Genomic DNA, 17,932 nt, shown 5'->3' on the forward strand with positions numbered 1-17,932 from the left:
CAGCAGGGGAAGGGGTCAGCTTCATGGCTTGGCAGCGTCGGGGGAGAGGAGCAGCTGCTTTATGGCTCGGCGGGGACACGGGGGAGAGGAGAGGTACTGTAGCTTTGTGATGCCGGCATTATTGGACATTGAGTGGGGGGAGAGAAGAGGTTTATTTTACTGCCCGTGGGGAAGGAGAAGAACAGGTAGCTTTGGCTCATTGCTGTGAGATGTTATCTTTGATGGGTGGCAGTGGGCAGGCATTCCCATGCCCTGTGTTGGGCAGCCCCTACATGATATCGATGGCAGTTGTAGTTTTGTGAATCGTCACAAAACTACAGTACATCTGAAGCTGAATTAGGCCCAAAGTCAGTATTTTAATTGCTAAGATTCAACAAATAAATGTAAGTAAAAATGATAGTGAATAAAACATAGACCCCCATGTTATAATTACCAAAAGTAACAGTGTAAAAACAGTTCTGATTAAAAAGTTATAGTATGGAAACCTCTCCAAATAGGACCAGACCCCTTTATTACTTACTTATACCCCTTTTGCACTAGCCTAAATATCCCGGTTTTTGCACGGGAGCGCGCAAAACCCGGGATTTTAGGCAGGTGGAAATGCTCCCTGTAGAAATAACCCAGGTCATGAGACCCGGCATTTCTACCCAGGTAGCGAACAGGGTTCAACCTGAGTCACTGTGTAGTCTAAACAGTTAACCGGGGTCGATGCAACCCGGGTCCCGTTCACTGCAGTGCAAAAGCCGGTTTGCTTTCATCTCCCAGCGCCTCCCCGACGTCACCTGCCGGTGACTCTAGTGTGAATGGGTTTGCAAGCCGGGTTCCAGGGTGCGACCCAGCTTGCAGATGGAAAAGGGGTAATACTGAACAATCGAACCAAAGTCACTATTATAGTCACCATAGCAAAAAAAGTGATATTGTCTATATCTATGCGCTATATAAGAAACTGTAAATAAATAAATAAATTGGATCGTATCCTCCTCCCCCACACTAAGGGCCTTATTCTGGTCGATGTGTAAATTTCCGAATTCTTTCGGATGGCGTTTTTTAGCCGTCTGCGCATGCGTGGGCAATGCTATGCGCATGTGCCACGCACGGTCTCCGTGCTCGTTCTCACTAATACCGTACAGAAATGTGCACCGCATTCACTCGGGAAATATGGGCGTAATATGGGCGTCATTCGGAAGTACACAGGGGCGTAGTTTCAAAGTGGGCTAAACTGGGCGTAAACATGGGCGTACACTAATTCTGGTAGGCGTGCTTTCGGACAGAACACCGACTGCAAACGAACCAACAGGCAGGAAATATGCGGTGTTCATAAGCAAGTATTGCTTTGCGGACACCACTCGGTCATGCGCTAGGCATTCGGATCGCCCAATTAGTACGCCCGCACCTGAACCAATATCAGCTGAACACAATACAATCCACTCCTCTACTCATTACTCATTAATTACACTCTTTTCATTGCTTCAATTGGAACCATTGCAGCTTAAATGGACCATTACAAAACACACAAATATATGCTGAAAGCACGGCTGCATTTTTCACACACATTTACACTGCAATTGATGACCAATAAAAACAATCCCTTTTAATGAGGTAGCCTAATTGCATAAGTGTGTCATGTGTGTGATGTATGAGTTCCGATGATAGTAGTATGTTTTGCGGAAATACACCGCATCGGTGCGTACGGGCAGCTTCCGGTCCGTTCAGACGCTGTAAGACCGTGCAGAATATGTCTGTGTCCACCGCACATGCACGGTTTGGATGTTGTCCGTAAACACACCCTCTTCTTAGAGAGCGAGTCCGTCCGAATGCGGAGGACCTGTGGGCGTTTCTTCTTACAATGTCCGCACAGCGTGGCATGCGGTCCGCTCCGAAAGAATTCGGAAAGTTCCGCACCAACCAGAATAACCTCCTAACTGAGGTTCAGATCAAGACTCTCCAAATAATGTATTTTGACATATATTGAAGCATTGCCCCAATCCACACAAATTCAGATCTTCTCAGTATTTGAATCCACTGAATGGTTCCTACATAGACAATTGTTAATGTCTCCTATATGACACCACAAGCTTTCTCATGGTCTGTGACACTCAGCAATTCTCGCAGAGGATCTCCCTCTTCCATGCATATTCCCACCTCCCCCCCCCCCCTTTTTTTCCCTTGTGTTGTCTCCCTTGTCTTCCCACTTATTGGGATTGTCTCATTGTTTCATTGCTTTAAATGCTTCAATGTCTTTAGATTTATCCTCTTTTTGAAAAGCACTGTTATTTAACTAGTGGGAATGTTTCTACAGTTATTTGTATTATTGATTTGCAAACTATTACGCGGAGAGTGTAAAAAATGACAAAGCTCTGTCTAATATCACTGATAAGTTCATATTACATGTCGACTATACTAACTTCTGCATTTTATACTGTTATTGGTTCCTGCATGTCAACATGTTGCAATGCACCTCAATAAAATAAAATATATTCAATATTCTTTTTTTTAAATTATAAAAAAAAAGTTATAGTATATGTAGACTTTTACTTATCTTCACAATGACATCTTTCAGGGGCCCTGTGAATCATACAGTAGCACGAAGCAAAAGAGGTTTTCCAGGCACAATGCCATGTGTGAGGCATTACAGAGGAGTACAGGTAAGTCTAGAACCATACTGTGCTACTCATTTTATGCCACACTGTGTGACAAAACCATTTCTTATCTATGAGTTAATTAAACCTATCAACTATTTTAATGCTAAACACTTTTTAAGGTTATTAATTGTGAACTGCATAATTATAAATCACTAGTTCTTGCAGTTATATTTGTTCCCCTGTACACAGCTTACATACAGGACTAAGTAAAAAAACGGACCCTGACAAGACACTGGAACGCTACACCGGACATCAAACTCTGAATTGCGGAGCTTGTAGTGTCCGGTCCGGGGGGGTGTCCCATCCAGGGGGTTTCTTGTCCGGGGGGATTCCTGTGATAGCTTTCACCAGGGACATGGGGAAGGGGAGATTACAGGCTCCCAGTGTGGTCCGGACCTTTCCAGTTTTTGCTACATGCCTGGGCCATACAGGGAGGCTTTATTCTCCCCCTCTTCCTCTCCCTGCTGACAGCTGTCACAGGCAGCCTTCCCCCCGGACAGGACACCCCTGCACCGGACACTTCAAGCACTGGAATGTGTCCAGTCCGGCATTCCCAGGTCTTGTCCGGGTCCGGTTTTTACCCATACCCCTTACATACTCCCCTATAGTCAGAAATACAGTATTTTGTATAGGTAGCTGTGCATGTGGATATGACTAACATCTACAGTTTCATTTGAATGGAACAAAATATCACAGGACTATCCTGCCCCAAAGCCGCATACAATCAAACAGTTAATACATTAAATGCACACAGCGAGACTTACCCAAGGTCATATTAAAAAAAGACACAGTCTTCCAGTCTCACTCCAGATACAGGGAATTTAAGCACTAGGCTGATTTAAACTCCGACACAAACCAAAAGAAGAAATCACAGCCTTCTAACACTTGAGAGAAACATTATGACCTTAAGATCCATCTCCATAGTCTCTCCCCAGCCTGTCCACACATCCACAGTCAGAGAGAAATGAATCGGAACTACCTGCATCTTTTTGCATTGCAATCTGGTGTCTCCAGCCATTCAATAAATGCAATAGACTTGAAATTCTTGTTATTCATTCCCATGAGACCAATAGAAAAAAAACCTACAGACGTGACTCCCATCAATCATAAGTCACTCAATGGTACAGGGTGCAGGAAGGAGACCTTCTGATGTCAGCCAGTCACTAGAGAAAATACCCACTGATGACGCATATCCAGGTTTAAAAATAGCTACAGGGCCCCCACAGGGATTCTTCAACAGACACATTTAGATAAGCTTACTAGAGACATGTAGCTGTGCGGTAGCAGAGCAGTGTTTCAGCTCTGGTAACATGAACAACAGTGTTCAGCAGAGCTATCAGCAATAACATCTATCTGCAGCGAGCACTGAAATATACAAAGACCTTTGCTGCTCGTCAAATGCAAATGTCATTTTTAATTATTAGTTAGTCCATTAATCTTTCATTTATGACAAAAGGTCATTTCTACCTAAAACTGTACTGAAAACAAAAAGCCTCAAACATATTATAATACATAACAAAACAATACAAATGTATCAAAAGGAATAATACTCCGGCATCTCTGCATCATGGACCTTATTCCGGTTGACCCGCAAAGCTGCTAATTTCGCAGCCTTGCGAGTCCACCAAACTCCGCCAGTCGCCCGCATGACCTCCCCCTCCTCGCACGCCAATTACCCCGCACACATGTGAATGGATGTTTTGCATAAACATCCATTCACAGCTTGCGTGCGGTAATGAAATCATTCATTGGTCCATGAAATGCTGGGTGTTCCCATTGTCGCCCCCCCGCTCGCGCTGCTAGGTACGCCGCGCCCGCTCGCACCAAGTGTCTGCACATGCAGACAAACCAGAATAACCCCCATGTGTATTCCATTTTTAATTTTAGCATTTCTGAACAGAGCCTTGCCATTTGTCTTAATTGTCATACAGTATACCAGTGATGGCTAACCTTGACACTCCAGCTGTTGTTGAACTACACATCCCAGCATGCCCTGCATCAGTTTTGGCATGGCCAATAGGCAAAACTGTAGCAGGGCATGCTGGGATCTGTAGTTCAACAACAGCTGGAGCAGTCACTCCAGTTAATGCACAAAGCAGGAATAACAGGCATGTTATTTAGTGATATGGACTAATCACACAAACCTTGGACTTAAACAATACACAAACATTACACAGACAGAAAGATAATTTGTAGCCTCAAAAAAATAATCCTAATAAAACCTGCAGCCTACACTGTGTCTTATACTATATGACACAAAATGATACCATATTATCAAGTTCAATCTTTATAAAACAATGTCTTATAATACATGTATGTTAAAAGATGATTAAGATTGTTATAAAATTGAATCATAAAATACACATTGATTAGTCTTCCAACATTAGAATCTATTCATCTCCATTTGCTTCATACTCAGTATATGATACTAGTAAACCCGATCGAAGCAAAAGCCTTGAAAGCTAGTCTGCTACCTTCTGTGTTTGTGCATGTGTGAGAAAGAGATGTAGTGTCACTCTCTGCCAGCAGATGGCAGTGTTTCTGAGACTTACGGACACTAGACATACAGTATATATGATATACTGGAAGTACATATTCCAGTTCTTGGATTTCTAAAATGCTCGGTCTAAACTGAGAGAAGGTGGTGCAAACTATCCAATCGTTACATTTAATTAAAAAAATGATCATTGTCACTAATGTGAATGCTATTGTAATTGTAAAGTACAGTATACTACTAGAATTGCACTGAATACAATATCAATACAATATCAATATACAATAGGAATTGATGCAAGATCGCTCAGAACGCTCAGCAAGATTGCTCAGCACACATCAATGTGTCTGTGCTGTGTGGTGAGCAATCTGTCAGGGCCACCATTCTCCGGTGAGAACAATGGCCCTGACCCATTAATATCCAGCATGTTGGATATTAATGGCCGGGAAATAGTGACATGCAGGGCCGCATATCGCTATGGCCCCTACCCACGTAGCAATATAGGGGCATGTCAGCTGCCTGCTTCCCTCACAGGGCACCCGCAGATGTAAGACACTAGAGAGGTGTCTTACATCTGCCAGCGCTGTAGAAATGATTAGATGGTTGATGACCATCGAATGATTTCTTCCCCGCACACAAATTGTGAATGGATGTTTATACTAAACATCCATTTGCATGCCTGCGGGGGAACGTGGCATGTGTGTGTGTGTGTGTGGGGGGGGGGGGGGTGTAAACAGGCAGCTTTTAATCCACACGCAACTTTGCGGATTTTGCAGCTTTGCATGTGGACCAGAATAAGGTCCTATGTCACCGATCTTCCTACAACAACCTATTGGCTGATTTGGTAAGCATACACACTAACCAATTGGCTGCTCAATATGTCTGTTGATACATCAAATTGGGCAGGCATTTGAATTTACCTGCTCTACTGTGAAGTCAAGGTGTATAGGCAGCCAGCGGGTTTCTGTACACATAGCCAGACATGATACATCTATAAGATATTCCAGCAACAGCTGTGATGATGGACCAGAGCGATATCTAGGATACGTATTGCTGAAACGGGTGCTACCTCAGTGTGTACCTTGCTTAAGACACAGCAAGAAGGAAATAGATTTTTATTATGTTAATTCTATTTCTTGGTTTGTCCTTAGTCCATTTCATTATGCCTTTAGAATATGCTGATGTGGAATCAGCCCATAAACACTTAAGTGTGTTTGACATAGGCAAAATGATCATAAGTAATGTGGCAATGGGAGTATTATCTAACACACGGGTGTCAAACACAAGGCCCGCGGGCCAAATCCGGCCCGCCAGACCTCGTCATGTGGCCCGCGCGAGGAGATAGCACGCAGGGGCAGTGTGTCCCAGCTCCTGCCTAGGCCATCTCCTCTCACCCACCCCGCGCGCACTCGCTCGCTCGCCGGAACTGCGGGGTTGGTTACTGGGACGTCACGCAGCTGGCGATCCGTGCTGGACTGCTGGTAGTAGCGGTAACCGTGTGTGCGAGGCGGCTGACTGAAATAGGTTAGTAGTGTATAGCTCGGGCTGGTCGCTGTACGTGGGGATCTCTGTCACTGAGGGTGACATTTACACACCAGGCCATGCTCTCCTCTAGTCACTGCGTGTCTATCTTGCTAGCCCACATTAAAATGTCTTTCCCAAAATGGTGTCACCTCCTCTAGCATCCCTAAGGCAGCTCTGTACCTTCTGTCCCTGTCTACCACTGAACCCTGCACATCAATATAATTAGTACTGGATGTGGAATTAAATTTCTGCAGCATAGCTCTGTGTTTTTTGGCCCACCATTTTTGTTATCGCATTATTGTTATATGCATGTCCTGTTTCATACTGCTTTAAAGTACACCTTGGACAAGTTTTCTGTCATTTGTACTTTTTGGGGGACCGGCCCTTTGAGGGTGACCAAACTGCTGATGCAGCCCCCGATGAATTTGAGTTTGACACCCCTGATCTAACAGCTGACATGTTTGCAGTGTAACATACTTCAACCAGTGGAAACATGAGAATGCTTTCACAGACCTATGCTTTCACAGACTCAATGATACAAATGAAATCACATCCACTCTAACTGTGACAGGTGAACTGGACATACATACCTATACAACATATCCCTTTTAATGTTCTTGGCTTGTAAAAAAGGGATAACCAGTTTGTATGTTCATGCACTATCTCCACAAAAAGTGATAGGCTTAGTTCCAAGGAGGAACTCTGTCCCTTTTGTGTCTGGGGACGTTCATATGTTTTCATACTGAACTACTTTTCAGTTATATCAAATAAAATCTCACTATTCTATTCTAAAGGCTTAATAAATAACGATGTATTAAATAGGTTACTGTAAATGGAAATATCTGCCTTCAGAGAAAATATGATGGGGGTTGTGATCCAGTCATCCTTGCCTACACCTTGCGTACTATGATTACATGCCTGTGACACGCAGGAACATGTCCCAGATAATGCTCACCTCTGTTTATAATCCATTTTCAAGGGCAATCAGTGTAGAACTCTGACCTTGTATTTTTTTTAATATCATTGTGAATTGCAACTCCCAGTATGGACCTGTATGTTCAGCAGAGTGTACAAAATCCCAAAGATGTCTCTGATGCTGAGCATATAAAATGTTAGACCAGCAGAATTCTTCCGGCAGCCCATCACTTATTATGAACATTCATTATGAGATATCTGAAATGTGTATGGCCTATGATACTAATAATTATTATTTTATGTATACAGTATAGCACAATTTCTCCAATAGGACTCAAGGCGCTTAACAGATAAAATTAACATAATAAAGTACAGGAACAATGAAGTACAGAAAAGCTTTTCATAAACTACAGAGAGCATGGAGATACTTAAGGAAATTACAGAAATGCTTGAGTAAACAGGAAAGTCTTGACTGAATTTTTCTAGAGTGGGGGCCTCTTGAATTGTGCGGAGAAGTGAGTTCCATAGAGTTGGAACCACATGGCTAAAAGTTCGACCCCCAAATGAATTACAGGAGATTCTATGATACCGGATTTCCTACTCTGGGGTGGAGAAATTTCCTCAATCCTCTCCAATGAAGGAACACGTAAAATAGCCGGGAAGGGGCACCATACACTCCTCATACGGCTGGCTTGCAGCTCCCAAATTATATTGGATCTGTCGGACATGCCAGTGAATTTGCAATGTCTAAAAGACCAACAATTTGTGGTCAGCTGTGATTTGTGCATGTGCAGTATGGGTCTGTGACAAAGAATGCAGTTTGGCATTGTATTGTCAGTTATTGACATTCTGATGCCATTGGGACAGTGACAGCCTCCATTTTCCAAAACTCAGTAAACACTGAGCAAGAAATTGATTACGATGTATGGACGGGCACTGATACGAGATTGGATTGGCAGCATTTACCAAGTAATGTGTACCCAACTTTACTTAAGTACTATAACTGTAACCCCTTTATAACAACATCACTTCAATAGATAATTTTCATGGTTATTGTACTCATTTGTACTGTATAAATAAGCTACTTTATTACAATATGGTATATAATTATATACAACTGACACAAAATGAGTAATGTGCCCTCATTTAAAAGCTATATGTAGCCAATAAAGTCAATGTGTAAAGTTAAGTAATTGGCACAGAATACATTTACCATTTCCCCATATTCTCCATTGGCAGGATATACAGTAATTCGTTTCTACAACACAATGCTGAATGCATGGCCGTGCAGCAGGACATGGTGATATTTGTACATAGTGCAGGAATAATACATCACTAACTCCTTCTCTTCCCATATGCTGCTAGGACTCCTAACTGTATGAACACTGCACCGTAACATGGGCAGCACTAGCGACGGCACACACACACACACAAACAAAACAGGTGGAGGAAAAACAAAAGGAAATTAGACATCTCAAGCTTTATGCTAGAGAAGTGATAGGGGATACCGGAATGGCCTGATATTCTAGTTTTAATACTGCAAACAGTGAGCAATATTTCTGGCCCAAGAGACCTGTGCATAACAGCACCTTACCTAGGTAACATAACAGTGATATAAACATTACAGCCCTGTCATCCCTCCCTGTGCTTAAGGTGCACAATGTATTTACATTTCAGAGTAAGGATTCTACTGTATATGTACTATGTACCATTCAGTAGTTCTACACAAAATTAAGATTCACACTATGCTTCTTAGTGCTCAGATCACATACAATTTGAAAGAAAACTAATTTATATATATATATATATATATATATATATATATATATATATATATATATATATATATATATATATATATATATATATATATGAAGCAAGAGAATCGTCACTCTCACAAATACAGTACTAGGCAAATGCCCCGGGTGCCATCGCTGGTGTAAGACAGGTAAGTAATGATGAGCGTCACTCCAGGGGACTTGATATAGAAATACTTTTTATCTCAAAAACTCAATCAGGATACATGTAAAGCAGGTCGACGTTTCAATACATAAATGTATTTTTCTCAAGACAACATGCTCCTATAAACTGAACAGTTTATAGGAGCATGTTGTCTTGAGAAAAATACAAGTCCCCTGGAGTGACGTCAAGTCCCCTGGAGTGACGCTCATCATTACTTACCTATATAATATATATATATATATATATATATATATATTTTATAACCTACACTCTCAGCCCTGCACTCTCACCATTTAAGACCAGTTGTCTGCTGGGGTACCTTTTAGGAATACTGTAAAATAAGTACTAAGCAATACCAAAGGGAATCCCCAAAGGGGTAATAAACAGCACTGACTAGTTCAAATGTTCACCAAAGAAGTCCAGTGCTTTAATCTGCAAAATGAATCTGCCAGGGACCTTTATCAAGGAAGCCAGAAAATTCCAACAAGTAACAGCTTAATCAGTGTAGGAGTGGGGCGAGGAAGGTGTAGCAACTCCCCAAGCATGCTAGCTATTGGGCAGTAAAGGTGCGTACCCACGGTACGATTTATGTTCCGTATGATATTGTATACGATTACCCAGGAATGTCCCTGTGGTCAAAAAGCATAAGATTTGTGCTTAAAATAACGTACAATGTGCATAAGATATCATATACGATATGACATCACAGCTGTACTACACTATACTATCTTATGCTTTCTAGCCAGATTGAGTTGCATGCTCACCCGAGCAGCTCCCTCCCAGACAACCGGCCGGAGCGCGCATCGAACGCCGGATAGTGCGTACACACGGTAAGATATAGTGCACTATCTAGCATGCTATTCGAAACTAGCTAGATAGTGTGCTAGATTTTGCACTATATCTTACCGTGGGTACGCACCTTAAGAGTAGATAATACTGTGAATCACAGGTCAGTATGGAGGGGGTGTGCTACAATGAAGCAAATCTCATTGTTTTAGGCACACAGCATCCCCATGCTCTGATAGTACTATGCCTATGGGAGAACACCCCTTCACACCCCCATTCTGCCTCACCAGCCATAAATAACTTTGGGGTGTGGGTTTATAAACGTGGAAATGTTACCCAAAGCAACTAATCATATCCTTCTTATTGTTTATTTAGCACCTTCTAGAACAGTGGTTCCCAACCTTTTTTCTCTCCTTGATTAGGCTTTTAATTTATGAGTACCCCCTCCTTTCTATTTTAAATATCCACAATACTTGAGAGTGGAGTGGAAGTGAGTGGTATGCGTGTCCTTATATGAGGGAGTAGCAGAGGAGAAGTGTGCGATCAGGAATCGGGTCCCTCTGTGTCTGACCGCTGGCTGTGTATGTCTTTGGGGTTCCTGCTAATGCCTGTAGAAATAAAACCTGTACTTCCTCCACATGTGTCAGCTGAATACTGATGTCTGACGGCAGCGTGGGTAGCGCCCAGTGGATTGCTGGTCAGGCGAAAGCACGAAAAGACGCTAATGACGCTGCAGACAGAACTGGAAGTGATGCAACATGGAGATGGAAGATTTCTTCCACCATTGGGTGACTTCTTCTTCATGCGACATTACCGATATTGAATTCAAGTAACCCCAATTGGTCCGCAGAGTACCCCCAGGGGTACGACTACCCCAGGTTGGGAACCGCTGTTCTAGAAGATAATAAGTGGAATCTGGTTGCTACTGTATAAGTAACATCTCCACTTATGTAAACCCGCACCTTATTAAACTCTGTGTCCATAATGTGCCCAATTATGTATTTATGCCCACTGGCTTCAGCGCTAAAAAATGCAAAGCATGGCACACAAAGCAGTGTGGTATATCAGCCCCATGATGTTCTAGAAAAAATATGAAGCGAAATGGCTGCATTCATGTTTCAGTTCAGTATTGCATCAATAAACCCCTGCATAATGATTGCACAGGGCTTTATGAGAAAAAAACATGGCCATAAATCCACCTAGTTATACAGGCAGGAAGGAGCTTGTGCCCATGAGGCCTCAGACAAACACTGTTTTTGCTTTTCTTGTCTAGCTAAAAATACTAGTGCTAATTATTTTTAGCTCCATGTCCAAGAAATACATTCACATTTGTGTGTGTGTTGCACATGTTCTGTCAGTCTGGTGTGGCACTTGTGAAGCTGTCCTCAGACACCCCTACCCATATCAGTAGTATGCTAAGTTGGGGATGTCTGCAGCTACAGTCAGCAGTAGGCCCCTACGAGGTCATGAACAAGTACAACTTAACACTACACAATTTTACTACTTATTTCTATATATATTAAAGAGAATTTAATACTTCCTTAAAACCTGACAATTTTAATCCAAATATGTATATGGAATGGAGTCTAAAGGGATTCATATATTTAAAAATGTAGTTTGAATTGGGTAGTGCAAAACTCTGGGAAAATGTCCAGAACTCCAGTTTTCTGGTAATTTGTGCAGCCGCTGCTGATGTGGAACACAGGAAAGGTAAATCTAGAAGAATTTTGTCACAGGGTGTGCGGAACACCCTGCACCTATTATACATAGCCACTGCTGCCATGTATCTTTGTGCTGGTAAGCATGTATCTTCTGAAAAGAGCCATCTGTAGATGATGTTGCCTAATGGGTCCAAGCTCCAAAGATTGGTACATATGGGAAATGCATGCAACCTAATACTTCCAGCAGTACTTACAGCAGGTGCATATAAAACAGCTTAAGATAAAGTAAAATATTATGTGAAAAACAGTGCCGTATCTGCACATGAAACTATGTATCTATATTGGAACACATGGTTGGCATATGGTTAGCATCATTGCCGTAACGCACTGGGATCTTCAGTTCAATAGCCACCATTGCTCCATATGAGTGGAGTTTGGGCCTGATTCAGGTTTGATCGGTCGGGTCGATGTTTCCAATGGTGTGGGTCTGCACGGGCGAATATAAGCATCAGACCCCCCTGTGCAAATGCCTTTCGCACAGCCATGGGAGGGAAGGGGGTGAGCAGGGGCCAGCAGCAGGAGAACGCCAGGTGTTTTATGGGTGTCCCCATGAAAAATCTGGGTGTTCTCCTTGGAACGCAGGCATGTCGATGCCTGCTTGGGTTGGACTGCTGACGTCACATGACATCAGCTCCCGCCAGGGCCGGACTGGTACCAGAAATCGGCCCTGGCATTTTGAGCCCACAAGCCCACCTGTAGTATGTGGGACCCTGGCGCGGCAAAGCCACGTGGCAAAAAGTGGGCATGGTCTCATGGAAAGCAGGCGTGACATCAGAAAAAGGAGCATTACACAATATGGAACACACCGTAATGCCAATTACATATTATGGAACACACCGTAATGCCCATTACAGAATATCACACAATCTGGACCCCACTGGCTGCTCCCCCTGTATAATAACTGGACACAACAAGCTGCTCCCCCTGAATAATAACAGGACAAAACAGGCTGATCCCCCTGTATTATATTAATAACAGGACCCCACAGGCTGCTCCCTCTGTATAATAACAGCACACAACAGGTTGCTCCCCCCATATAATAATGATAACAGGACCCCACAGGCTGCTCCCCCTGAATAATAATAATAACAGGACCCCACAGGCTGCTCCCCCTGTATAATATTAATAATAACAGGACCCCACAGGATGCTCCCTTTGTATAACAGTACCCCACAGGCTGCTCCCCCTGTATAATAACAGCACACAACAGGTTGCTCCCCCCATATAATAATAATAATAACTGGACCCCACAGGCTGCTCCCCCTGTATAATAACAGCACACAACAGGTTGCTCACCCCATATAATAATAATAACAGGACCCCACAGGCTGCTCCCCCTGTATAATAACAGCACACAACAGGTTGCTCCCCCCATATAATAATAATAATAATAATAATAATAATAACAACAACAGGACCCCACAGGTTGCTCCCCCTGTATAATAATAATAACAGGACCCCACAGGCTGCTCCCCGTGTATAATTATAATAATAATAATAATAATAATAATAATAACAGGACCCCACAGGCTGCTCCCCCTGTATAATAACAGCACACAACAGATTGCTCCCCCCATATAATAATAATAACAGGAACCCACAGGATGCCCCCCCTGTATAATAATAATAATAATAATAATAATAATAACAGGACCCCAAAGGATGCTCCCTTTGTATAACGGTACTTCACAGGCTGCTCCCCCTGTATAATATTAACTGGAACCCACGGGCTGCTCCCCCTGTATAACAGGACCCCACAGGCTGCTCCCCCCCTGTATAATTAACGGATCCCCACAGGCTGCTCTGCCTGTTTAATCACAGGACACCACAGGCTCCAGGCTCCCCCTGTACATTTTCTCTTACCTGTTCTCGACGCCGGACACTGAGGCGGGCTGCAGGCACTAGAGGAGCACACAGGCTGTAAGTAAGGTGGCATGCACACCTATATCAGGCCCACAACACCACTCTCTCTGTAGTGGCCTCCTGCACTAGAAATGTCCTCAGTGCAGGAGGCCGGCGGCCATGTTTTTGCAAACCAGTCGGAGACTGGTAGCCGCTCGCACAGCACAAATTCGGCCCACCTGGCCATCGGCCCTTCTGGCATTTGTCAGAAGTGCCAGATTGCCAGTCCGGCTCTGGCTCCCGCCACCAGGTGAGACTGACTTTTATTTGCGAACAGAAAAAAAAGTGTACACATCCCCTTACATGCAAATGCGGGGATTTGCTCGGTGGGGGCAGCTGGCGTTCGCTTGGGTGGTGTTTACCTGTTCGCTAGGCTGTGAGTGTACACAGCCTAGCAAATAGCCCTTGTGTGGGGATGCAGTCAAAATCCCGACGGTCAAAATCCTGAATGGGTCAAAATCCCGACATTTCAAATCCCGACATAGTCAAAATCCCGACATTTAAAATCCCGACAGGGTCAAAATTCCGACATATAGAATGTATAGGTGAAACAGTCTACATGACTTTCGGTCGACAGGTGCGAAGTCGACATGGTTTTTTTCACTGTTTTTATAACCGTCATGTGCCGACAGGTGGTATTTCATGCCCTACCATCCACTACGGCGTGGTGGGAGAATAAAATAGTGTGCCGAGCGCAGCGAGGCACCGTGCCCGAAGCATTGCGTGCAAAGCGAGCGATGCGAGGGGCTGCGGTTCACTTGCAACTGTGTCCATGTCGACTGTGTCGACATTCAGGTAAAAAAACAGTGAAAAAAACCATGTCGACCTCGCACCTGTCGACCGAAAGTCATGTAGACTGTTTCACCTGCACATTCTATATGTCGGGATTTTGACCCTGTCGGGATTTTAAATGACGGGATTTTGTCCATGTCGGGATTTTGTCCTTGTCGGTATTTTGACCCATTCAGGATTTTGACCCTGTCGGGATTTTGACCGTCAGGATTTCATACAGAATCCCTTTGTGTGATCTCCTTGTGTTTTCCTATAAGTGCTCCAGTTTCCTCACACAATCCAAAAACATACTAGCAGGTTAATTGTAGAAAGAAACGCGTTAGTGTATATGTGTATGTATACATGTGGTAGGGAATACAGATGGATAACTAAATATTCTCTGTTAAGTGCTGTGTAATGCATGTGCACTGTATACTGTAAATAACGATTTATTCAAAATACTACCTGAAAAAACACATATGATTGAAATTACAGGTAAACAACTCTTCCTAATGTGAAATACTTAAACTATTTAAACTCTAAATATGCAAAAAAAAAAAAAATATTTGTAATGTAATCGCAGCACGTGTCCCTGATTGAAAAGTGCAAGCCAAATAGTGTTTATCAATACCATAACATGACAATAGCAATGTATTAAAACAGCTTACAACTTAACACAATAAAGATTTATAATTGCGACCAATGCTCTCCTGTTTGTTATGACTAGTTCATTCAGACTAAAGAGGTTTTGATGACTACAACTATCTGACAGCAGAATAAACAAATAGTAGTGCCATGCTTTATTAGTGATTTAGAAATAGGTGTTTTGCAACACCCAGAAGTCTGAGCAATGCATCTTTTGTTGTTACTGCAAGAGACAACATACTGTATACATGCTGTAGCTGGACAGTGACTGGTTCCCACTGCACAACTCAGTGATCACTTACAGTTGCCACTTTACACTGCCCTGAAGTGCTGATATCTTACATATCTAATCCAACTGGGCACAAGGCATAACCAGTAATATTGGGCTACATTAAAGCTATATCTTATGGCTCTACAAATGGTGCATGTAAATGGAATATGTTAAAGTCGTTTAACATGTGACAATATTTTTTTATCCATTCTTTCTGTGAAAATACTTTTTTTTTACATTTACTTTATTAGTCCAATCCAACTTGCTACTGAAATGCCAACCTTTTCCAGCTTGAATGTATTATATTCTGGCATAGAGTTAATCAAAGAACACATACTGGCTATGGGGCCCACTGGTGCATGTTCCAGCCCTAATTCAGGTGACCTGCAGTAGAACACATCCCTATTTAGTGAACACTGACTACCTTGTTTTCAGTTACAGTGAGCATTTCTGCCAAGCAAAGAGTAACGAGTGGTGCCAAGATGATAAAGTTGCCTTCAATGCAGAAGACAGTGGTTGGGTTTAACACTCAGGCCTCAAATCATGTTTATGACTTTAATCACTACTTTGCGTTTGTCTCGTCTACAACTGTGTGGTCAGAACAGATAATTTGCCTGAAAAACATCTGTTCAAATATTACCACGGAAGATATACTTATTCTTCCAGTTGAGCTGTTACTTTAATCAATGGGAAAAGGGAATGGTAATCCAACATAAAACACAATTACCACTGTCAGTAATAAAAGGGAATGGTAATCCAACACAATATATTCACTGTCAGTAACAAAACACACATGGCGAGTAGGTGTCTGCGTGTGTGTGTGTGTGTGTGTGTGTGTGTGCGTGCGTGTGTGCGTGTGTGCGTGCATATATATAGTTGATGTTATGATGATGATTATGATAACAATGATGATTATTATTTTAAAAAAGCTATAAAACAGATTATTTTTTTCCAGGTCTGGTTACTGACACTGGTTTAAGCCCTGTTACTCATTTACTGTTTTATAAGTGCCTAAAATATTGAGGGCCAGATGTACTGAGTTTCAAAGTGATAAAGCATGGAGTGATAAACAAACCAGACAATTAGCCCCTAACTGTAATTTTCAAACACAGCGCATAGCATAGCAGTTAGTAGCTGATTGGCTGGTATCACTCTCAGCTTTATCACCTTTTGAAGCTTAGTACATCTGGACCTAATTAAGTAATGTAATGCATTCCTCCCTCTTTTCGGGCACTGTATTATCTGCAGGCAGCAGTGTTCCCTTTATAGTTAGGAGATTGGGAGTCACTGCAGCATTTCTTGCCAAAAGCTGCCAGCATGCTTGGCTGGCCCCAGTGTGAAGAGAACCCAGGGAGTGACACTCCTAAAATGGCATCACTAGGTGATGGCTTAGAGAGCACAAGACCAGAGAAGTCATAGGATGGAGGGCGGGATGCATATTGTCAATCATCCAGCCACTTCAAGGCCTTCATTGGGCCCCTCTAATCCCACAGTAACCACTGATATGAAGAAAACGTCTAGCTACTGATTAAGTGTTACGTTAGGAGTGTGGCGCTTGACCAATCTTCTGTCTTCCAATGTAAGATGCAATGAGGGTTATGGCACTGCCTCCAAATTGGTGAAAGGGGCCACCACCTACTGTGACAACAGGATTTGTACCAATTGAATTTTTGGCAAATTTTACATTATTTGAACATGTAGTAGCTAAGAATTATTTATTAAGAATGGTACAGTTAAGCAAAGTCAATTATTGTAAAATGTAACAAAATAAATGATAAATAATAGGACATAGGACTAAAAAGGCTTCCCTCGATAGGGAATTGAAAGATTTCATTCACTCTACACCAATATAACATAAGCATGACCTGCTTTGATTGGCAGTCAGCAGAAATAACAGTATCCTGCACAGTCTTCACTGCCTTGGACATTTTTCAGATTTCCTTTTCTTACTAATATAAAAATAGAATTACTCAGGAAGTATCTATGTTCAGCAAAAGAAAATACTCTCTTAATTAACTACAAATAAACACAGACAATATTACTTAAGTATTTATTCACTTGGCAAGGTACATATAATTATATCTTGGAGCAATAAGTTTTCTTCATAGGTCACATAATGAAATGACTGGAGACTAATTCTGTATAATTAAAGTATTTCAGTTGATTTAAAAATGAATGCATCTATCTAACAGGTTCCACAAGAGCTTCAACTAAACATTCTAGTATATATAGAGAGAGAGAGAGAGAGAGAGAGAGAGAGAGAGAGAGAGAGAGAGAGAGAGAGAGAGAGAGAGAGAGA

At 42.4% G+C, this 17,932-nt stretch overlaps 1 protein-coding gene across 5 annotated transcripts in view; it reads right to left on the minus strand.

Annotated features, from left to right (window-relative positions):
• The window catches only part of HIVEP2 (HIVEP zinc finger 2), a 197,020-nt gene that overhangs the window by 122,966 nt on the left and 56,122 nt on the right, over positions 1-17,932 (minus strand). The window contains exon 1 of one of the 5 annotated variants that reach the window (XM_083176543.1): positions 3,622-3,805. The exons of 3 other annotated variants lie outside the window; for them this stretch is intronic. The gene's annotated coding sequence lies outside the window, so the exon portion shown is untranslated. Of the gene's footprint in view, positions 1-3,406; positions 3,596-3,621; positions 3,806-17,932 lie in introns of those variants that run through there. One more of the 5 variants, XM_083176542.1, reaches the window with a different exon arrangement.

The sequence above is a fragment of the Crinia signifera genome, chromosome 3, assembly GCF_055691185.1.
Source record: "Crinia signifera chromosome 3, ASM5569118v1, whole genome shotgun sequence".
Lineage (NCBI taxonomy): Eukaryota > Metazoa > Chordata > Amphibia > Anura > Myobatrachidae > Crinia > Crinia signifera.